The following is a 25008-nucleotide window of genomic DNA, read 5'->3' as shown; positions in this document are numbered from 1 at the left end:
TGAAACTTTACATAGGCATTTCCCTGTTTCTTTTGCAAGCTTCTTGTACATCCCTATAACCTTTTGTCTGCTATAGTATAGGCTATAGAGCCAGAATTTTGCTGCACGCCACCCCCAATCTCTGAGCATTGCAAGATTCCAGGCACTGGCACAACAGAGACTGTGGTGTCTTTATGATATATGGTTTATTAACACATACATGTAGCCTGAGCCTATGATGGAGGGGCTCACAGCATTAACAGCCAAACAGGGTCTATGTTTCTCCCATAGCCACAGCTTTGGATTGAAACATTGCTCTCCCTCTCTCTGCAGCTTGCTGCTTCACTTCTAGGTCATATCACTCCCACTTTTAACTCTAAACTCTGGCTTTGTCCTTCTAACTAACAGCAAGCTGAGAGAGGGGCTCCATCTATTTGTCATCTTGCACACCTCTTAACGGTCCACCACCTAGGCGAGCACCTCAACACAGAAAGCTAGCCTAGATCCAGGGGGTTGAAGGATCTCGCATAGAGCCTACTTCCCCCACCCTCCCAAACTCATAACAATATTCTCTTACCTTCTTACCAGCAAACATGCGGACCTAGGTGCTAGTGTGGCATGTCAGGTCCTCTCTATGCTGGCAAACTGCAGTGTGTAATCTGTGAGCAAAAAAAGATAGTGATCAGTTCAGCTTGCCATTATAAAGAACATATTAACATGTGACTCAAGCATTTTAGTATGTAAGCAAGCATCAAGAGAAACACTGTGCTAGTAAATCTTAGTTCATACTATGTCTGCTCTAGTCACACAACAAAGCCAGCATGTAAACCCTATTTTTACAAGCTAGGGAGCCATTACACATACAGTTACCCTTCCTGATTTTCTCCCCCTTGAACAGCTATGGGGAGTTAACCTGCCCTTCCCATTCTCCCCACCTTCAGATTCAGCTGCTCCTTTGTGCTTGCCATTCTGCCTGTTAATATGCAGTCCTGGATTGGAGTATATAGGAATATGCAGATTAATTCCTACTATTTATAAATCTGGAAAATCTCATCAGATGAGTTAAACTCAAGTGATATCATAGCTTTAAATATTTTCTTTTGAGCAACTCTTTGGCTGCAAAGAGTCACTCAGTAGAGTTAATAAAATATAAAAAGCTAAATATGCCATTGGGTGTTAACAGTCAGGAGTTTATGTATCACAGGTAGGACTCGCAGAAACCCATCTGAATTCTGGAGAGCTGCCACCAATCAATAGACAGTAGTGCACTAGACGGGTCAATGGTCTGACTCAGGAACATAGAAAGGTTGCCTTCTACTATGAGTCGTGGACACCACAAAAGATTTGGGAGGGGGGAAGCATGTAGTCTCGGCACCCACCCAAGAACTATGACATTTTGTGAAGATCTGGAAACGTAACGGCAATATTGAGAGAGTCTAGAGCCTTCAGCTATTGCTGACATCACAGTTAGGCTATAGCACAATTATACAGGAATTGCAGGTGTGGGTTTAAGGGCCCATGGTCTATAATCTTTTGCATCAAAGATGAAAGTATATCCTGCCATATGAGCAAAGAGCCAGAGGCAAGTTGAGAAGCAGGCAACTATGGGAAACAAACAAAGTGTGCAATGAAAACTAGGAAGTAAATTTCCCACCATGCATCCGAATCGTTCTCACTACCCCTCATCCTTAGTGTAACTTGTGCAAGCTTTTAATAATGATGTCCTCAAGCAATAGCATCTCTCTCTCTGGCATCTGCTTCCTTTCCCCACCTTTTTCTTACATATGAACAGATTGCAACTTGGGAGTTCCCATGCTGTTAGTTGTTGTCATGGTTCATTACCGCTGTTGTATTCACAAGCATGCCTATTGATAGCTTGTGGATTTGCAGAATAATGGAGTGATGGAATACATTAATAAAACATTGGTTCCAAAAAGATTAAAGACAGATGAAATCTATTTATGGAGGTCCCCATCATTAAAAATTAACACAGCAGTCCTGGTGGCTCAGCGGATAAAAGCACAGAAGTTGTGCTGTAGAGGTGAATGGGACAGGATGTTCCCACAAGAGGTCTTAAATTAATCCTTTCGTAGTATTGCCTCCAAAGAGGAGGGAACTACTATTGGGGGGAAGAAAAAAAAGTTGCATTTTTGGTGCTCTCTCTGGAAACTGCAGTTCTGCTGAATGGATGCTGCAGCACCAGTGTGCCGTGTGGAAATTTAGATGAGCAGCCCTGCTGCTCTTTCCAGTGAATCCTTGCCATCTATCACAGAGATTCAGGGATTGCCATTTCTCTACCAGCAACAAACCATGCAAACAGCAATATCCATAGGGCCGTGCTACATTTAAGCAGCAGCGATCTGTCAGCAAAACTCATTATCTTGTCCAGAGTGGATTCTGATGCCCTTCGGTATAAGGCTTAAAGGGGTCCTCTGCTAGGCCTTATGAAATGAATAGAGAAGTCAGAGTTACAAATGCACACATCCTTGTCCTATTGTGTGCAACCAATGGACTTGTTTCCAAGCTGCTGATGAGATATGTTCCAGAGCATGCAAACCCACACAGCGTATTTCACTTTAAAACCAAAGGAACTAAAACTGACCAGTTGAAGGTTGAGCCCAGTTGTGAAATCATCTCTTTAGAAGCAGCTTTCTGGACACAACACTGCCAACCTTGGTGCTAAGGCAAACAGCGGCTGCATGTAATGCCAGAAACAATGCAGACACTGCAGTTCGAGGGGAAAGGATTTCATCCAACACCAGCCACCAAAGGGAGGAATCTGCAGCTAAGCTACAGCTTACACATCCTGCAACCAACTCTTGCCATAATCTCTCACCTGCTGTGTTCTATTAGCCAGCCACTCTAGTCCTCCATTTTTTTGAGAGGAGGAAAAGGAGGTCACTTCTGACTAAGCCACTCCCTTGCTCCTGAATCCACAATAAGCAACACCCACAAAAGATTTTTTAACAACTTTCCCTGTGCACATGCCCCACACAACTAGTTTGTTAGCCAGGCACGCATTCAGAGCAGCATGAAAGAAGCCAGTGCCGCAGTTTTTCTATGTCATGATAAGCACAGGGCTTTTAAATGTACAACATGACCAAAGCCATTTAGGGTTCAGGTGTTGAGCCTGCCCCTAAATATATGGGTTTGGGTCCTTGGTGCTTCATTTCTTGTTTATGGCCCAAGGCCTTATTGTAATCCTATCAAAGTCAATGCAAATTAGGATGTGGGTTTACATTTCCGTCTATCATTTGTTGGGACTGTGTTGTCTTGTGTCTACTATGAATATACCTGATGCAGTGTGTGCTTTAAATATACTGTAAAAATAACTATTGATAGCTGCCCAGTTTTGTTAACTGTCCGGGGGGCGGGGGGAGAAGGAGTACCCTACCACACAGAATTAATGATCGATTACTGATCTATAAATAGATCTATGACACTTATTTCATCTTTTCTTTTAATTGTACTGCTGTTTGGCCACAGCGACAAAAGTGAATTTGCCATACATGCTATGGATGGATATGCACCTTATAAATAGGAAGAGGCTTATTAGGAAGATAGTGCAATGTTGTCTCAGAGGTTCTCGGGCAGAGGCCTGTTGCGGTTAAAGCTTTCTGTATATAACAGGACAGGATTCTGCAGGTGAAAAAAGTACTGCTGTCACCCTTGGTTCACAAGGTTGTGCTCTAACTATGGCACCAAAATGAAGGGGGGAGGCTTACTCCCAAGTAACAGGGCAGAGGAGCAGCCTTAGACACTTGAAGGCCATTTTGCAAAACAAGTGGGGCAGAGCTGAGTTTGAAACTTGAGTGTACACTGGCAAAACGTCTAGGCTAGACATCAAACAATGGCACATGCATTTTCCCCTACCTTAAAAAGAAAGAATAGCAGAGAAACAGTGGGGTAGAGGGTGGAAGGGATCTGTTAACCCTTTCCTCCCCAGTCATTTTGTTTCTCTCAAAATTGCCGTTCCTCAGCTGCTCTTTGTCTCACAGGCGAAACTATGGATTTACTATTATGGAAAGAAAAGCACCTTGAAGAGCCAAGACCAAGCAGAAAAAAGCTGCTTGAGGAAGACCCCCTCCTCCCAGCTATTCTTCCATTCAAACTCATAGTCTCTTGAGGCTCTTTTGTTTTTTTAAGAAAGGGGGGTGGGGGAGTCAGGCAAAAGATGCATGTGACTCCCGGTCTCAGCCAGTTTAGCCCAGAAAATTACAGCAACCCCTGTTTTTGCATTTTTAGATGTGCACTTAAAATATCTCAGGTGGATACCTGAAAATGTAATGTGCAAAGAGGCCCATGTGTCCTATTGATGATGTGAGAGATTTGACCTCATTGGAGCCTACACCCAACACTTTTGTAAATGTTGCCCTCCATTTTGCAAAACATTTTCAACTCGTATGTAGCTTTATTTCATTTCAGGTTCCATTTTGAATATAAATTCTTTTCAGTGTTACCTGTTCCTGATCATTGTAGCTTTCCTTGGGTTTCTTGGATAGTCTTGCTGCAACAAAAAGGAATGGTATATTTTCATGCACCTCATAGGAAGGGGGGAAAGCTATACATTATTTTTTAAAAACTTATTAAATATTCTTTAAAGTTTACAGTGGAATGTGTTTTGTATTCTCTAATACCTATGTATAAAATTATAATATATGCTGTCATACCTAAAATCACTTTCAAGTTTTATTTACGTGGAAAAAAATATATGGCACATTTCTCTATTCACAAGTTTTAATTCCAATTTTTTGCATGCATGGAGGAAGTGGGGAATGGGGGCTAGAAAGAAAAATGGTATGTACAAGGACAGTACTTCATGATATAGAAAACCTGTGGTTCAATTTTATTACTACAACTCTCTATATCTGTGTGCATATATATGCAATCTGGCCTACTATTGCAGAAAGGAAAATACAATGACATGACTCTATTAAGGATTTGTTAACACCCCATGTATACAACTGTTTTATAGTTCACCTGCCCACACCTAGTGCTGGCATTAGTATGGTACATTTGCCATAGTGTAGATGCATGGTTTCAACTAAGATAATAATGATTTTAATATGATTCCCAATGAGTATTTCACAAAGTTATAATATACTTAAACATGCTGGTGTTTGAAAGAAGGTCCTGATTTGGTTTCCCATCCAAACACAAAACCATCAAGTAAAATGTTAGGTAATAATGATTCACTATCATCATTATTTGTTTGTTTTAGTTGCTTCCTCTTTGTCAAGGCACCTAAGGCAGTTTAAAATTAAACCCTAAAACAAATACATTCTATAAAACCAAGACAGACAGAATCCTCCTATGTCAGCTGGGAGTTGATGCAACCTGCAGTCCCTGGCCTGGGCTCCCTTGCTTCTGCCTTCCCTTGGGGTACAAAGGTATTTGCAGCGCCCAGGGAATAATACATTCATCACCATGGGAAAAGTTGCAAGCATACATTACTAGATTGAGTACTGTTGGCAGGGTAACTGCTGTGGCATGCAGACAAGAGTTTCCATTTCCAAACAGTCTTACATCACTAGTGGTAAGTAAAAAAAAACCAGTGGTATCTCCACTGTGTCATAGGAACAAAGGCAGCTGTTTTATACTGAGTCAACTGGTCCAGCTAACTCAGTACTGTCTGCAGGTAGTAGCCCCCACCCCCTTTCCAGGTTTCAGAGGGAGGACATTCCCGGCCCTACCTGAAGATGCCAAGAATTGCACAAGGGACCCTCTGCATGCACACCATATGGAGTCATGGCCCTTCTCTTCCCCTCACTTCAGTTCACACCAGCAGTTTCACTTCCCATTGAATTCATTCCTGGGTTACCACCATCACCAATGAAACTACCGTAGCCACAATGCATGCCTGACACGCAGCCTTAACACAATCCCAAAGTATACTGACCAACACAAGTACTGAAGAATAAGTGGCAAGTGAAAACCTAAACAGATAACTTCCAGAAATCACATGGTCATAATGGCTGCTTCCCATTTTACAATTTTCAGCTAAAAGAGAGTTCCTTCATGTGACTTCCGTGATTCCATCACACAATTTTAAATAAAATAGACTTCTTATGTAGGTCATGACCAGAAGTATTCATGTACAATTGTCATGAAATATTGGCATAATGGGTCTGATTCTGAGTATCAGCAGGAATATGAATGTCAGTCCTTTAACCTTTCAGCTATATAAGTTTTCAGTAAAGATCTGCATTTGCCTACCAATAATAAAAGTAAATTTGTAACCATCTAATGAATAGGGATTACCTTGGCATCCAACAGATATCTGCTTAGGGTGTAGTATCAATGGGTGGCTTTCAACTAGGTCATTGTTACTTCATGGGAGGCATTGCAGTGGTACTGTATTTATTTTGCGTTTCTTTTAAATTAGAAAGTCAAAGGAGAGGTAGGAAGAAAGCAGACGAGGCAGGCAGATAAGGTAAAAAAAAACTAAAGCAATTCCCATGTTGCTAAAATACTATTAAACTACTCAGCAGAGTTTTAGTCTGCAAGTATTTTTTGTACAATTCTGTAGAATCGTGTTAAAGGAAGTATTAACTACATTTCATACACTTAACCCAGGGAAAATCCTTCTTTGATCATTATCTTTCAAAGCTACATTTTGTCTAGAATTGTTAGTATGTACAATGCAGCCATACCATTACTAACATTAATAATGAAGTTTTTGTACAAAGTAGAACATAAAAGGAACATGTTAAAAGCTACAGCTGTTTCGGTATCTATTTATTATTTCCCTGAAGTGTAATGATTAAATCTAAAGTCTATTAGTTTAGGCCCTCATTGAAAAAGCACTTCAGAAATATATCCGATAAATTTACAGTTCCTAAGTTTAAAAGGTGGAAGTTTATGAGAACCTGCTCTGCTGCTTTTCCCTCCCCTTATCACAAATTCAATAACTGCCTCAAAGCTCTTTCTTTTCTTTAATGAATTGATTGTTGGTAATCTACATGGAAAAATATGCCAAGGTGCTTCCATATATCATGCAAACTACTAAATGTATATGCATATCATAGGCTGATCAAAGCTTATCCTTTCACTGGGAAACTTAACAATGCTGAGAGTCCTCTGACCTGAAATTTCAGTATCTGTTGCTGTTTCAATGAGAGTATTAGAACTAGCACTTTAGCAAACTGAAATATGGTTTTATTGAAAAAGTAACACTATCAGATTAATATCCTAGAATGTACACTTCACAATTAGCAAAATGTGGCAGTCTAATGCCAAGCAAAGGCAGTCATGCTTTAGCCCCATTTAAATCAACTACATGCAAATTAGTCTTACTAATTTTACCTGGTTGCATTTTCTTGCTTTCTTATTTTATTTTTTATGGACATTCTCATGTCCATAAAAAGAAATTCAGGTGGCATATTAAACAAAGAACCCAACCGATTCAAATGTGATGAGGATGCATAAGGTATGGTGGTGATTGCTGCTGGAGTCAAAAATATATGTATTTATTTTACAGATATTCCCATAACTGAATGCCACACTCCTATTTCAACTCCTTGAGTTTTCTTGCAGTTCTTTAATTTCATCGCATTTTCTTCAAATGGTGCCCTGAGAAATTATGGCATTACTTTACTCACACAACTTGGCCTACTTTTTTTGGATGTTCGCTGTGACACATGTCTGTATTTTGGTTCAGTTGTTTACCATGCCTGTTAGGAGGTAGTTTAGTTAACTTTGGTAAGCTTTGCTTGAAACATCTCATAAAACCTAAGAAGTAATTTGTATTCAGTTCACTCTGCTGAATGAGGAGTTGAAGGAACATAAATTACACTATGAAAATTCTTTTGAACTCTTAACATAAAGCTTTAGGGCCACCTTCTGGTAATTTACATAACATCCAAATGCTCTTCTGATTAACAACTTGCTTCACTAACTCCTCAGACATAGTCCCCAAGTATTTTCAGTATTTTCTTAGTCTTTTAAGCATCCCACTCAGGTCCTAAAGGCTAACACTGCAGAGGAGTGGGGTAGGGGACATGAACTACATGATATCTTCCTGCTACATGTTTAAGCTTGTGGAAAGGATGCTTGGATCAACTATAACACACTGCTGCAAGCAAATGAGTCAATTGGTATTTTCAGAACAGGGAAGGCACACCTCCATAGAACACGGCTGCAAACTTTTTAATGCCATAGCAAAGGGTAGCAAATGACCACCCACACCAGTCTATTCTCTCCCCCTCCCAACCCAGGTAAAAATTCTCAGCATATTTGGTCAATCACAGTGTGCTGTGACATCAGTGACATGAGGAGAAGGAGGCAACCAAGCCTCTTCCGGGTAACATTGCCTACTTATCTTTTAATTGCAGATACAGCAGGGAGAGGAATAAAATTGCCTTGCCCACTGAATCATCTGATGCAGCTGCCTTTACAGGGAATCCAGATGGTCCAAGCTTTCCCTTGGCTTAGGCTTCTACAAGCTGAGATGTTAGTTGTTATATGTGTTTCAATCACAAGTGACATTGTGGGCCTCCTAAATGGAGTTTTAAAAGTACTAAATGGCATATAAGCAGGCCAGATATTAACAGGCAGACGTTCACAATGATCACAGGGAGAAGAACCTTGTGATGGGATCTGCTTTGCCACCGGTGCTAACAGAAAAGTTAGCAAAGTGTCTAGACTCTAAACCTGGGGTGAAGAAACCTGTGGCCAGAGGGCTGGATGCAGTTCATTTGGCTCTGCAGACACTTTGGGAGCTATGCTTGCACTCCACCCAGCCCCACTGGAATTCACTTCTGTTTCATTGGTGTGTGTGTGTGTGTGTGTGAGAGAGAGAGAGAGAGAGAGAGAGAGAGAGAGAGAGAGAGAGAGAGAGAGGTGGAGATGGCATAAGGTAGGACATATAAATTAAAAGTCACACAATCCTGCAATGTTGTAAACTGCACCCACCACTGGCTGCAGACCCCACAATTAACATTCCCCATAAGTCAATTGCCCTTCATAGGAAAAGTTTTCCTCCCCCAGTCTAAGATGGACAGAGGCCTAGCATTTTTAAAAAACAAACAAACAAACATACCAAATAAAACAAACTCTGCTAGCAAGAATAGGACATGGATGAACACAAGAGAGGGGAAATGTAATACTGGAAAAACAAATGATCCACACAAATTTGGAGAACACATCATACCTGTTTAAAGAGAGAAATAGTGATGTACAGCGCAACTGGGAAGCACAAGGCAAAGAGTGGGAGGCCCCACGAGGCAGGGCAAAGACTGTACTAAAAGGTAAAGGACCCCTGACAGTTAAGTCCAGTTGCGAGCGACTTTGGGGTTGTGGCACTCATCTCGCTTTACTGGCTGAGGTAGCCGACGTTTGTCCGCAGACAGTTTTTTTCCGGGTCATGTGGCCAACATGACTAAGACGCTTCTGGCGAAATCAGAGCAGCACACGGAAATGCCATTTACCTTCCCGCTGGAGCGGTACCTATTTATCTACTTGCACTTGGACGTGCTTTCAAACTGCTAGGTTGGCAGGAGCTGGGACTGAACAATGGGAGCTCACCCTGTTGCAGGGATTTGAACTGCCGACCTTCTGATTGGCAAGCCCAAGGCGCAATGGTTTACACAACAGCACCACCCACATCATACCTGTTTAAAGAGAGAAATGGTGATGTGCAGCCCAACTGGGAAGCACAAGGCAAAGAGTGGGAGGCCACATGAGGCAGGGCAAAGACTGTACTACTTCCTCACAAATTCACAGCAGAAGCCGGTGCAGGGACTGCCACCTCCGCCACTGTGGGTTGGTCAGTCCTCGCACCACTTGCCATGCAGAGACCTAACAAAGAAAACAGACTCTAAGGATATTCAGTCATTCTGCTCTATTGATTAATTGAATGCTCCAGTGCCTTGTTTACGGGAAGAGATATTGCTGCATATAAACGGAAATAATAGATGACACTTCTATTGTTATTGCTGAGGGTGCACAAGGCTTTCTCTTTCTAATTTAGCCGGCTCTTCCTCTGATACTACTGTTTCGCTCAATGCTTTACAGTGCATTAAATGCAAAATTGAAACGTAAATTGAAAGTGCCAGCACTCCGCATAAATATATGCATAGTAATCTTGTGGAAGCATAGCAGAGAATTTGCATTTAATTGTTCTGAGAACTATATTGGCAATTTTGGGTTCATTTATTCTGGAATGCATCATTTACTCTTTGGCGGTATCACAGGCACCCCTACCTGAAGCCAGGCAGTACAGGGATGTCTAACCTAGAAAGTGGAAGCTGGCTATAAACAGGGAGGACCACTCAATGCATAAGGCTTAAAACTGATATGCATCCTGAATATCCCTCAAATCTCTCTAGATTTATCTCAGCTTTCATATCAGATTGCCTGTCTGCTTATTCATGTCACCACATAGTGAGTGGCTCTGCTTATTTTAAAGAGCCAGAGATTGCTTTACTCATTCTCACCCCTTCTCCTTTTTAAAACTCGCTGACAATTGTTTCCATGATACCACTTAATAAGCATCAGGATTTTAGGAGGTGAAGGAATTACATCCATGCTCAGGTTGAGCAGATGCCCTCATACAAACTAATAATGTTCCCAAAACCCCACATGGCAAGCAGGTAATGATGCTCAGGAATTGCAAAGATTATTTATATTCATGAAATAGGGAAAGAGAAGGATTCCCCAGCGGTGCTGCAGAGAGACAGTGCCTAAGCATATTTACAGATTATCACTGGGGGCTTTTAAACCCTGCTGCCCATTTCCATTAATCCACAGAGCTGCCTGCCCAATTTCACATTGGCACACTCTCCATATAACAATAGAGAGCTTATTAAATATTAAGGCTTTAATCTTAAGTACTTATGTGTGATGGAGGAGTCCTACACACTGCAAAGACAGACAATGTTTACCACATTAAAAAAAGTTATCTTGCAGAGACACACTAAAAGCCAGTAGCCAAGGACTATGTCAGGTATGCTCACTTGCTTTAACAGGTGCGGCAGGCAGGATGCATTAGCCCCGTCATTATCAATATTGGTAACGGGATGCTTGTTAAAGACAGAAGCTCAGAATCCTTGTGACTCTAAACGCCAAATCTGCAGCCTCTGTGCTGCCACTTCCCAGCTTTATATGACTATGGATGGTTTTATGTGAGTAGAAGCCTCACGTCTGTAAACCAAATCCAAACTTTTCCCTCCTTTATCTGACCCTAGTCAATGCAGGAATCAATTACAGGTGACATTTTCTTGGAAGGCAGGACTAACTCAAAAGGTGAAATGTAATGTAGACAGAGCTCCTTACTGGGGTGACAAGCACAGGAAACTGCCTTATACTAGGTCCATCAAGCTCAGTACTATCTCCACCAGGGGTGAGCAACAGCATCTGTTCAGCAGGCCAGATTCTTAGTTCCCCCATTCTGGCCAAGTGGCCCACCTGTAAATCACCTGATGTCAGGTGACGCATTTCTGCCCACAAGGCTTGGAAATTAAACCATCTTGTGTGCACGGTGCCTTGAAACCATGACAATCAGCTGTCGGGTCTTCAAAGCACTGCAGTGGGCTCTCAGCAAATACCAACGATCAGCCCAAACACATGTCGGATCAGACTGGCTAGACATCCAGGGGCCATTCCAAGCAATGTGATGTATGCATGCTGCAAATGCGGTTGCAATCCAGCCCAAGGCAAGTGCACCAATAGTAAGGAGCTGGGAGCCGTTGTTGTTCTGCCATATGTGCACACACAATTGCTGCCGCATATTGTATGTAAAAAGCAGGCAAGCCCTAGGATCATTCTTGAAACATTAAACTAGGTTAATCATGCCTCATTTCATACACATGGGCACATACAGCAGAATGAGCTGCCCACTTTAGCTAGCACAGAATGTTGCTGCCCATAGATTAAACGAGTGAGAGCTAAGGAGCAAAGATATTGTACTTATTCTGAAACACCTACATAGGCTAACACAGTTGGGTTTGTGCCTCAGTTCAATGTGCTTTTTTTGCTTTTGTATTCCTAATCTTTGAGGTTCTACATGATCTAAGCCCTGATCATTTCAAGGAAGACTTTCCCCCATATGAACATCCTGTGCTACAGGGTTTAAAGAATTGCCACTGTGCCCCTACTCACGTTTCCATATGTTGGTGAGGCTGGACTTCTCTCTTCTGGCCTTGGAGCTATACTCAACAGGTTTGACCTGCAAAGCTAACTCTAAACCAGGTATTAGCTGATTGGCACTGACACTGAATTAGTCCATGGGCAGGTGCTATTTGGATTCAAGCCGTGCCTGCAAACTGACATTTTTCTTTTACAGAGAGCTCTGCTAGACTGCAGAGGAGAAATGCCCATTTGCAGGCACAGTTTGAATCCAAACCGTTCCTGCAAATGGACAAAGCCAAGTACACTGTTAGCTTTTGTCAGCTGATTGGTGCTGACAATGAGCTTCTTTGAAGCTGTCGTCTGACGTCATGATGAAGTCTGGTGACTAATGGAGTGGACTTGCCTATCTGCCACTTATGGTCACTAGTGTGTGGGCCATTTATTGATCCAGCCCTCAGGCTCAAAAATGTTCCCCAACCTTCCCGGTCACTGCTTAATAAATATATTTATTACTTATCTGGAAACTCAGGCAAACTTGGGTCACCCTTACTATGCACATTTCACACTTTCTCTCTATTGAATTCCTTCCCACAGTCCCCTTTCAACACAACAAAACTTGCAAACAAACAAAACATTGCAAGGCCCAGTCCTTGCTTACAAGATAACAGGTAATGCGTGCTATCAGGAAGGCTGTTTATTCACACAAAATTTGGCTGCTATCCCACACTTTCTAGCCCAATTATGGTGTCACTTTTCTAACTGCAAAAAAAGGGGGAAGATAAGAAGGGTATCAGAAAATTGCACAGGAAAGTGAGGGATAACAACCTGGCAATGTCATATATAAACAGGCAACACTGAATAACTTCCATGCAAGTTTTATGGAATCATATCAGCATGAAGGCTCACTAGGAGGATAATCACAATTAAACCAAACTCGAGAATGAAAACTTAATAACCTTGGCTCTTCAGAAATTGTTGATCTTAAAAGTTGCTATTATCCCCAAAGCTTTTAGTGGGAATTGTGATTATAATACATAACAGAATAATTATGGCATCATATTTCTTAGAATCTTTAATTGTAACTAAAATCAAAGAATGTGCTAATAACAGTTTCAAACCGGGAAACATATTCTAAAATCTTCCCCAAATTACTTTCATAGAGTAAACCTTTCAATACGTGAATTGACACAATCACATGCAACTTATGTAAGCCCAAGAAAATAATTACTTTGATAACCTATCGCTGAGGAACAACCTACGGCACATTAAATGAAGTAAGATAACGTTTGTGTTTCTTTATTGGTTTCTCAACTATTGAACTGCTTTATAATCTACATTCAGCAACAGCCAAGTTGAATTTGCTGTACCATCCCTCTGTTTGCTTCCAGACAAGGTTTGGTAGACCTTTCTTGTCATAATGGAATTCCTTTTCCCTATCGCTCTAGATCTTGATGTCTAACTTCACCCTGGCAGGAATAAATTGAAAGTGCTCTGATCAAATCCAAATGGGCAGCATTTATCAAGAAGATAAATACCCAATGTTTCAACACCTTTGACAGCTGCTGGGAATAGGAACAAAATGAAATTAACCCTTCGAGGCAAACCCTCCAAGTGCATGCTCCTCAACTTCCAACGGGTCAAACACGAAGCATAATGTGCAACCAAATCAATAAATGCCTAACACTTAAGAGAATTACAACACCAGATTCTAATGTACAGCATCAGTTTTGTTAATTTGTTTATACTAGAAGTAAAGTTAACACCGTGCAACACTTAGGAGGGCAAATTCCCATAAACAAAAGCTTGCGGCTGAAAATGAACTTAGCTGTTATATATACAAGGAGTAAAAGAGAGAATGAATGCTTAAACCAGTGAGTTCACAAGCGAGCCCCATCAGATTTGTGTTATGCATTCTAATCTAATTATGCCTGAAAAAATACCAGTGTCCAATAAGAGAGACATATCTGTCTCTACCATTTGCCAGGGAAACCCTTCTAAGATGTATTCTGCAAGTTGAGGTAAGCTAGAAAATTGAGTAAGTCAAAAGACCCATAGGATACCCTATAGAGGAGTCATTTAGAGCACTTTCCTTCACTGGTTTAATTAGGGTTGCCATATTTCAAAAAGTGAAAATCTGGACACAAAAGTTGTGGGGGTTTTTGGGGGGGCAAAGTTGCTGAGCCTTTTTTGCAAAATCTTCCCCACAAAACTTGAAGTTTTTACCAGACATTTTTGCCAGTTTTCAAAAATTACACCTGGACTCCATTTTCAACAGACGAATCCTGGCTATGTCCGGGAAATTCCAGATGCATGGCAGCCCTACCTTAATGCAGTGCAGTGGAAGTGACTATCAGGAGGGGCAATCACGTTACATTCAACAAGCGTACAATATGTGAACCTCTACTACACAATAGTAGAGCTGTGCAAATCAACAGGTACACTTTAGATTGTAGAGACAGCTTGAATACTTCTGTGAACAAGTGTATAGACAGGGGTAAAAGGATAACAGGCAGGGGAATCGTGTGCAAGTGAGGGTGGCATGTGGTCACTGGGGCTGCTGTCATGACTGACCATTGTGCACTAAACCCTGACACCCTGCCATCAAACTACATCTTGGTTCTAACACCTAACCTCTAAAAGTAGAATGTTCTTAGCCCCCCTTTGCTGCACAGCCCTAATTCCTACTCCAGTGAGCTAATCCTGCTATTGCTTGTAGCTACTCAACCAGTATTAGGATCCCACTGGCTTCAAGGGTAGTGATAAAGAGGACATCACTAAGGGAAGAAGCATGGAGAGCTAATCAGGGAACATCATGTCCTGAGTTGGGATACAGAAAAGTGCGTAAAAGGGGATGGAGGGATAGTGTGGTTCTATTGGGATACTTTTTTGGGGGGACTATTTTCTGGAGAGTGCAGGCTGAACGGGCATTGCTACTAGTAGAAGAGTGTCTTCAGAAATCTAAGAAACCTTTCTTTGTATTTGAATGTGTGCAGCCTATGCATGGTATTTGTGAAACTTTAAAAAGAAGAAAGAAAAAAGAACACTGATAAAAAAAACCTTTGAGCTATTTTCAAACTTTTCACAGGTTCAGATAACATTTTAGCATGCAGTGGGTTACTGCATCAATATCATTCTATTCTGTCAGTGGCTCCAGCCACACTGCATGACATCCATCGGCATTGCTCTTTGGACCACCAAAGAGCCTTCAAATTTTAAAGTCAAGTTATCTGATGTCTGTGTTGCAGAATACTGATGGTCAAAGAAAAGTTCACCCTGTAACTTTCAGAATTTGCTACAAGCCCCACAATCTTATTGCCTGAATAAGGCAACAAATAAACACACACACTAAAAACAAAAACATACAACACACATCCACCAAGAGCAGTAAATCACAGAAAGCTTAGACTTCTAAAAAGTTGCAAAAACACAAATCAGCTCTGTAAAGTGTTATCCAGGCATCTTAGCCCTATTTGGGCATTAATTCTACTCACGTGTAAGCACACATTCCAACAGAGAGTGCTGCCAAGCCCTGCCTCCACTAGCTCATCACTTTCCTCCAGGCTGATTTGATTTATTATATTTCTATGCCACTTTTCATTCAAATGAATCTCAAAGCGGCTTACACACAATAAATAACAATATCATAATAAACACAGTTAAGGCTCCCTACACAATTGTCTCACAACCACAACCTACCTATTGTATGCATATTCCATTTGAAGCACTGATTTCTCATCACAGCCAGAATTCCATATAGATAAGTACAGTGGTACCTCGGGTTAAGAACTTAATTCGTTCTGGAGGTCCATTCTTTACCTGAAAATGTTCTTAACCTGAGGTATCTTAACCTGAGGTACCACTTTAGCTAATGGGGCCTCCCGCTGCTGCTGCATGATTTCTGTTCTCATCCTGAAGCAAAGTAATTAACCCAAGGTACTATTTCTGGGTTAGTGGAGTAGTAACCTGAAGCGTCTGTAACCCGAGGTACCACTGTACCTGTTCTTGGGCCCTGTCACATTCTAGCACTTTTTTTCATTAGTGGCTGTGCCCGGCACTCCCTTCCTAGGGAGGCTTGTCTGGAAAAGGCAGGCTAGACAGATCTTTGGTTTTATCATGGTGATTCAATTTCTCTGATGCTTGTTCTTAATAGCCCAACCTTCTGCAAACTTGTGTCCCCATATGTTGTTGGCCTACATCTCCCTTCAGCCAGTGGTGAGGATGGCCAGTGGTCAGGAGGATGGGAGTTATGGTCCAACAATATCTGGGGACCTGGACTGGAAAAGGCTTTTCTAATGTGTTGAAGGGAAATGTAACCCAAGGTGCTTAAGCAGATACGGGTTGATTTTGTTCTCCCATTGAGTTCTATTAGACAATGCAAATGGGGAAGCTTGACCTTATCCCGACACAGGAGTCTTCTCAGGAAGGATTAAAGAGAGGGGCTGGGCTTTTCTCAATGGGCGATGCCCTCCCTCTGGAAATCCTTGCCTTGGTGGGCCTGCCAGACTCATTCCATATACACCTACAGAAAACTCATCAAGATGCTTCGACTTCAGAAGTTTTTGGAGGAGAGGTTAACAAACATTCAGGCTCATTTTACTGCTTATGTATCACTTTAAAGTTTTAACTGGGTTTTAAATCAGTGTTAACATTTTATGGATTTTTTTTTAATAAAAAAACTATTGTTTATTGAAAGCCTCCCTGAAGGTCTTTTTATTTAGTGGAATATACATCCAAATAAATAAATAACTAAAGTCCCATTTTAATAATATAAAACCTACCCTGCTACACACATTTTGTTGCATTTAATTTTATAAGCAGTTAAAAACCTTTTTGTCATAAATCTACACTTTCATAGGTTTTTTCCAACAATCATGTCCAAGAATCTTCCATAGGTACAACTAGAAAACTGCCAAGGTTCTAGAGGCATTGGAACAACCCTAGAAATGGGATGCAAAAAGCAGGATCATTCACTCTGACACCAATCAGCTAAACCCCTCAAGCATGAGTCTTGATTATATTACGCTAAGGCACACAATCATAAGTGTTATTACGGGCCAATTATTCAGCCATTTTTGAACCAGCTGTGGTCTTTGACTTTATGACCCCATGCAGGAGTTAATTTCTCTGGCTGATTGCACGCTCTGCACAGAAACCATTTCTGGTTTATTTCTTCCCCTTTCTAAATTCGCTTGATGCCGTTTCCAAACAGTGCTTCCTTTTGCAATTTATTTTGCAATGCAGAAAGAGGGACTGATCACTCTTCAGTATGAAGATGTATGAAGTACATCTATTACCTGAATCCCTAGTACTATAGAAAACCAAGCAATGGGTTTATTTTTAAGAATGAAACGGGTTAACTTTACACCTAGGGCACATGACCATTTGTGTTTTGTATTCCCCCCCCCCATTTTTTCCATATGCTAGCTATTAATTTCTTCATCTGATGAAAGCAATAAAGTATACAAGAACCAGCACCACCACATACAGACATGAGAAACCAGCATAGACCAGAAACAGTGAACTGCCCATCCTTGCATTTGACCTTTATTAATTTGGTGCAAAGAAACTGCATGTTAAAAAACAACAACTATGCCTCATCCCTTCACATCATGAGAAGCAGCTTCTGAGCTTTGATGGAACCCAGAGCTTGAATGTCTCCAGTTGAAAATAGTCTTGCATTCACTCTGCTCAGATGTGGGGTGGCAGCTATTTCATTTAAGCACAACTTGCTATGTTTCAATGCTGCTCAACTAGCTTGAAAGGGGGGAGGCTAAGCTTTCTCCAAGAAAAACTGTAGTTAAAACTTTGTGTATGTCCCCCTACTATTTGCATGGCAGCAACCTTGTAGATACTCCTGTGTGTGGTGGGGGTGGGGAAATAAAACATGCACACATAAGCAAAATGTAATTTTACATTGCGAACAGTTATTTGAACAGAGCTTGAGATATTACAATTGGTTAAAGAAAATTACAACAACGGAACACATAACTCACTGGAACTGCAGCCATTTCTCCAAACGAAAGGATGACCTGCGGTGATTTAAGTATTCCAATCTTCCTCATAATAAAGAATACAGTATTCTCACTAATAGTTCCCTCACGAAGACTGTATCATATCTACAGTGCACAGAAGGCAGCAATATATGGCAGTGCTTGCAGCTGGGCACAGAAGGTGGCACCAGATATGGCAATGAGAGCACACTTAACACAGCTTCCCTGTTGGGCTCACCAAGCATGGCAGGAAGGGCGAGATGTAGCTCAGTGGCAGAGTGTCTGCTTTGCATGCAGAAGCTCCCAGGTTAAATCCCAGGTACCTCCGGGTAGGGCTGGGACACAGCCCTGTGTGAGGTCTTGGAATGCCACTGCCCGTCAGTATAGATCATACCAAGCTGGATGGACCAACGGCCTGGTGCAGTGCAAGGCAACTTCCCATGTTCAGTTCTGAAAAAGCTTAAAATACAGAGACACTTCAAAAGCTCCAAGGACTTTCTTCCCCCAATAAAAAGGACCCCTGACCATTAGGTCCAGTCGTGACCGACTCTGGGGTTGTGGCGCTCATCTCGTTTTATTGGCCGAGGGAGCCGGCGTACAGCTTCCAGGTCATGTGGCCAGCATGACTAAGCCACTTCTGGTGAACCAGAGCAGCACACGGAAACACCGTTTACCTTCCCGCCGGAGTGGTACCTATTTATCTACTTGCACTTTGACGTGCTTTTGAACTGCTAGGTTGGCAGGAGCAGGGACCGAGCAACGGAAGCTCACCCCGTCGCGGGGTTTCAAACCACCGACCTTCTGATCTGCAAGCCCTAGGCTCTGTGGTTTAACCCACAGCACCACCCGCGTCCCATCCTCCCCCAACAGTAAAGGTAAAGGTACCCCTGCCCGTATGGGCCAGTCTTGACAGACTCTAGGGTTGTGCGCTCATCTCACTCTATAGGCCGGGGAGCCAGCTCTGTCTGCAGACACTTCCGGGTCACGTGGCCAGCGTGACAAGCTGCATCTGGCGAGCCAGCGCAGCACACGGAAACGCCGTTTACCTTCCCGCTAGTAAGCGGTCCCTATTTATCTACTTGCACCCGGGGGTGCTTTCGAACTGCTAGGTTGTCAGGCGCTGGGACCGAGCAACGGGAGCGCACCCCGCCGCGGGGATTCGAACCGCCGGCCATGCGATCGGCAAGTCCTGTGTAAAACCACAGCGCCACCCGCGTCCCTCCTCCAATACTCATCTCTTATTGATCACTGTTGACTGCATGGGCAAGAGTGGGGATTACAAGCCTCTCTCCCTCTCAGACACTAATGTTGGGGGAAAGGAACCAGAATCTCACCCCCTTCCCACCCCTGGCCCCAGGAAACCTGAACTTTTCATTAGTTTCCTGGAATATGGGGGCTTTTCGGATTTTTTAAAATAAAAAAACCCAGATCTCCACATTTCAATCTATACCAGAGAAAAAACTGTGTTAGCCCTCACTTCAGCTTCTCATGTTTTGGAGAACGGCTGAAGAAAAAGCATGAAGCGGTGCTCAGATTATGTTAATTGCATGCAGCAAAATCTACCTGTTAGCTGTGGCCTTTGGCTGATCTATTCCGCTGAGATTGTAGCGTGTTGCCTGACTCCTCCTGTACTCAAGTTGCTAACAACTGCAGTCGCCAAACACACTGCAGCATTTCTCAGCTGCTTGAAATTCACCACCCAACTGAAATAAGCACCGGCAATCAAAGCAGAGAGCCAGTAGTGACCCAGTGCTAATGAAGATAGTGATGGGATTTTTAGAGGCAAATGTCCGCATTAATGATCTTGTCACTTCACTTAGTTACAAAACAGCTGGCGGAGATGACATGATTCAGAGGGATCAATCCATCATCACACTTCAACCTTCCTCCGTGCTCATATTTCATTATCTGTATCCTGTTACAGGAGCTACTGTAAAATTCATAGCTTTGGGGGTTGAGGATTTTGTCACAAAGACCAGCAGGGGTGGCTCAAAACTGTCAAAGGGAGACCTAGAAGATGGCAGCTGCTGCCATCTTAGGATCTCTGTGTGGAGCTATTTATGCCAACGGAAGATAAAATACACAGCTGCAGAAAATGTTAAACGGAAGGGGGAAGAATCTAAAATGGATGCAAATTCAACTCTGTTGGAAGGAAAAACTTCCCACTCAGTAGATGTTCAGAGGCCGCAGCCTAATTTGTTTATGAACAGGGATCACAAGCTTTTATAAAGGAGGTAGTAAGACTAGGTTATAAAATAGCCCTAACCATATGGCCCCAATGTACTGTCCCATGTACAACTTGTCTGCCAAAACCCCTTTTTCAGTTCCACCATAGCTCCTAATTACCACCATTCCTGCTCTCCACCCTGCAGCTCCAAACTTCTCATAATCTGAACTCTCTTTCTACATGCCATTGCTTGCCATCTAAAATCCTGTTCCATGTGGGCAGAGAGGCCCCCACGTCCACACAGTCTGGGTGACACTTGTTATCCAGCAAGCCTCGTTTTACACTATGGGCCACTGCTGCTTGTTCCATACATTTCCACCTTGCCTTAAAGACTGGCAGATTCCAAACTCTCCTTCTCTTGCCACTGAAATGCATATGGAGCAGACAGAATCATAGAATCAATTCCCCTGGAGAAGGGGTAGCCAATGTTGTGCCAACCATATGCTGTTGGACTACAACACCCATTGTCCCTAATCATCCTTGATGATGGGGCTGGGGCTGATGGGTGTTGTAGTCCAACAACATATTGGCTACTTCAGAGACACAGGCTAGTGTATGAGTGGGGAGATGGTTCAGTTTTGCCCTGTTTGCCTCACAATAGGTACAGTTATAGTGGTTTCCAAACAAGCCTCTACACTGCAGTAGTAGCTGATGGGTTCAGGTTAAAAGCAATATTCGTGGGAGGGAAGGGGGGGCAGTCTGGGATTTATATTGTACTTTAAAGTCCTTGCGTATGAAGCCCCTATCAACACATTTCCCAAAGCCCTAAGAGATATCTGTTAGGCACTCAAGGTAAGATTCCAAAGGAAAGAGTCATTAATTCTGTATAGATAAGGTTAAAAAAAGAAGAAGGAGAGAGACAATAAACATTTCAGAAGCTTTTATCTGTTGTTACCCAAGCCCTTAAGGCTAAAAAGTAAGCTGTTGCCACTTATATAAATCCTGTTAAAATTTAAAATGTGGCTGAAAGGTCTTTTTTCATAGCACTTTTCATATAACACTCACCCTTCTGCTTCTGTGTTGCGTAAGAGATGCCAACCTCTACTTTTCTTTTTCACTGGGAGACATATCAAGGATCTTCTGGTTTGATCAGCTGGCCAACAATGCTACAGGCTGAGGCCTCCGTGCATAAACTGAAAAGCAACAAGGAAGCAAGTTTCTCCTAGGTATGAGCCTTGCAATGCTCAAGCAAATGCCCACTCTGCTATTGATTCACACATGTATACTACAATGCTAGACTAGCTTTTGAACCTTGGGGCTCAGCGTTAACATTTCTGATATGTTTTCACACAGTAGGCTTGTCGTCACTGACATACTGATAAATTAACTCCTGTTTTCATTTTGTTTTGTTACATGGGCTTCCCACATGCATCTAATTGGCCAACAGGATGCTGGACTCAAAAGGCCTTTCGTTTAACTCAGTAGGGCTTATTTTAGGATTAGAAAAGCTAAAAGCTCCCTTGGAACCAGATATCACCTAGATATTAAAAAACCTTTGTGCCCTCCACGTATGAATGGACTCCCAACGCTCACCACCCCCAGCCAGTGTGGCCAATGGCCAGGGATGATGGGATTTTAATAACATCTGGAGAGCACAAGGTTGGGAAGGCTCAGCTAGGTGGATCTATAGGCCAACTCATTACAAGGCTGTCTCAAATGCTTGATTATCTGTGCAGTCCCTTCCACTTTTTTTTCTTAATTAAGAAAAGGTTAATTAAGAAAAGCAGAGGCTTATTTTGGCTCTACAGCTGTTTTGTCCCCTCTTAAATGCCTAACTGCTAACACAAGCAATTTGGAACAGCCTAATAACAGTGTTGAGCAAAACTGCATTCTCACAATGTTTTCCCCCAGACAAATAATGCTTACTTATAATTTATATTTAACTTGACAAAATGCTCTATCATCTTAGAGTTACCGCTGGTATAAAACATTTTAATCATTACAACAAACAGCAAAAGTTTCCTGTGCTACGCTGTGGTGCTGATAGTCCTTTGTCTTCATATTTTAAAATGCAGGGAAGATAATCAAAGTCCACTGCCACTTTCTCCTTCCCAGGTATGTTATTTATCACTCCTGCTAACAAAAAATGCTGCTGGTCAAGAACCTATCAGCTTGGAAATGAAGTGGTAAAGGTAAAGGGACCCATGAATATTAGGTCCAGTCATGACCGACTCTGGGATTGCAGCGCTCATCTCGCTTTATTGGCCGAGGGAGCCGGCGTACAGCTTCCGGGTCATGTGGCCAGCATGACTAAGCTGCTTCTGACGAACCAGAGCATCGCATGGAAACGCCGTTTACCTTCCCGCCGGAGTGGTACCTATTTATCTACTTGCACTTTGATGTGCTTTTGAACTGCTAGGTTGGCAGGAGCTGGGACCGAGCAATGGGAGCTCACCCTGTCGCGGGGATTTGAACTGCCAACCTTCTGATCAGCAATTCCTAGGCTCTGTGGTTTAACCCACAGTGCCACCTGCGTCCCACAAGAGCCTATCAGCTTGAAAATGAAGTGTAGCCACCCACAAATAAGCTTGTGGTTTCTAGTAGGGCTGGGTAGAATGTTTCTGCCCAGTAAAATTCTGGAGATTTCAGAGGGTTTTGGGGGTCCAGGAGCAGGAGACTTTCCAAAGAAGGATTCTGGGTGCTGTTATTGTGGACTTAGTAGGCTTACAGTTAGTTACAAGGTGGTCTGAGGGCCCTTTTTCTTCAACCCCAGCCAGCACGGCCAATACTGAGTGATCATGGGGGCCGTAGTCCTACCACCTCTACAGGGCAGGATGCTGGGGAAGTCTGGCCTAACGGAACCAGAAGTTGGGCAGATCAAATGAGTCTGCTTAGTTCCTATTTGTGCTGGGTCAGCTTCTCCTAAAATGAGCAGACCACCTTAAAGTTGCCCACATTTAGCAGGATGCCAGGATTGGACACCAACACTTTATTGTGTTCAGAACAGAGAAGTGCCAAGAGCTCTGTGACATAGGGATATAGGGACTTCTCTTCCTCCGTTTATGGAGAGGAGCATGCCTACACCATTTTGTGGTCCTTTTTCTGTCCCTTTAGATGTGGTAGCTGTTTGGTGTTATGCTATGCCCTGATAGCAGCCATTTTGTGAGTGTGCACCCAGAGCACCTTTTTCAAAATTCCAAACATGACCCCCTGAAGGTTGCTATTGCTGTTCAACTACAGCTGGTAGGAGAACAGAATTTTAGAGTGGCAGTTGAAACCTGTCCTTTCCCCTTCTATCAATCTCCCCTGTCCAAGGGCCTGAACTGCATTACTCAGGCCCTATTCCAGGTTGACTGACACCTTGAACAAGAGCACTCCTAGGGAGTGGGGAGACACAATTTAATAAGAAAACGAACAAATAAGAGCTGAGGGAGAATGCATCTGCTCTTGCTTGGAACAAATGGAATGCAGTCCGGGCACTTATCTGAAAGAAACCACAGATTGAAAGTCAAGAGGAGAAGAAATTTACTTGAAATAGCCTCCTTGGTCAGGCTCCTGTGCCCTGGACTTGTAATTAACACCTGTGACTGCTTAATGTGGTGGTGCTTATTGTGTGCTCCCCTCCCATTCAATATCCTTATTGGGTATACAGGAGAGATTGTCTAATTGATGTCTGGAAAAAGGGCAGCCCTGAAATTAAATATGGAACCAGACATGGTAGTAGCAGTTGGTGCCTCAAAAACACCCCCACAGTTCTTGCTTGCTATGTTCTGGTAAGACTCTACCAGTTGAATTTACAAGGCAATCCTAAAATTTAGCTGGTCAGCTACAGTATGATCTAGTCCTTGTATGTTGCTAGTCCAGTAAATTATTAGTTCTTCATTTCTCCCAGATCTATTGAAGATTATAAAGTCCATTCGCAATCATGGAAGGTGTTTCTTTTGCTTTTGTTTTTAATTAAGTGGATGTTCTGCTGTACATTGTTAAGAGACTCCTGCAAATAAGTAATTCCGACTATGACACCGCCACCAACAAAACTGTCTCCTTTCAAGCACATTTGAGAACCCAAATAAAACAGATTGATGTGCACCTCATCAAACTTGTGCACATTGCAAATGAAACTCATGCACACTGATCATCAGATTGCAAAACAAACCAGAGGAAGGGAAAATGAACTGAACATAAACATCTAACACAAAGTGAGCACTCTGCAAAATAGCATATTAAAAGCAGAACAAATTCCAAAGTATAAGTAACACACTCAGAATTTATATGAAGTGAACACCATCCAGATTGCAAACAGAATAAACGACCATATACACTAACAACAAAATCATTCTCCAATTGCCAATCCTTATGATTCCAAAACCGGCAGGCTCAGAGGAGCTTCAAGGTTTGCAGATGTACAAAAACCTTTAAGTGGGGAAAACACAAGGGGGGAAGAAAAATAAGCCCTACCTGGACCGGGGAAACAGAATGGAGTATCCAGAAAAATGGCATGGCTGATGGGATGCAATCCTGAACAGGAACACTCTACACTGCAGCATTATATTACGGGTTCAACTTAACAGTCTGAACAAGTTGCTGAAAGAAGCAACAGGAAAATAGTAACAAATCCAGGAGAACCAATCAGGAACAAATGTGGAAGGGTAAGGCAAAAGGAATGACATGCAAGATTTAGCCTGGGAATTATCATCTTTTTCTTGTTCCCAGGTTGGGAGTTGGGGGAGACCAGTGCAAAGGCATTGGGCTGTAATCATCTAATCTATACTCAGAGTAGACTCATTGAAATTAATGCCTGTA

General features: G+C 42.4%; 1 long non-coding RNA gene across 2 annotated transcripts; it reads right to left on the bottom strand.

Moving 5' to 3' along the window:
• Positions 1-21: 21 nt before the first annotated feature.
• On the bottom strand, positions 22-24643 carry LOC128416689 (uncharacterized). 2 transcript variants are annotated; one of them, XR_008331274.1, is made up of 4 exons: positions 23735-24643; positions 21271-21398; positions 4440-4486; positions 22-638 (listed from the first exon to the last, which is right to left on the bottom strand). It is a non-coding gene; the product is annotated as an uncharacterized LOC128416689 (long non-coding RNA). The 2 variants fall into 2 exon arrangements; XR_008331273.1 differs by lacking the exon at positions 23735-24643 and adding an exon at positions 23288-23424.
• Positions 24644-25008: the final 365 nt, after the last annotated feature.

The sequence above is a fragment of the Podarcis raffonei genome, chromosome 1 (genome assembly GCF_027172205.1).
Source record: "Podarcis raffonei isolate rPodRaf1 chromosome 1, rPodRaf1.pri, whole genome shotgun sequence".
Classification (NCBI taxonomy): domain Eukaryota; kingdom Metazoa; phylum Chordata; class Lepidosauria; order Squamata; family Lacertidae; genus Podarcis; species Podarcis raffonei.
This window is presented reverse-complemented; position numbering and strand designations above follow the sequence as displayed.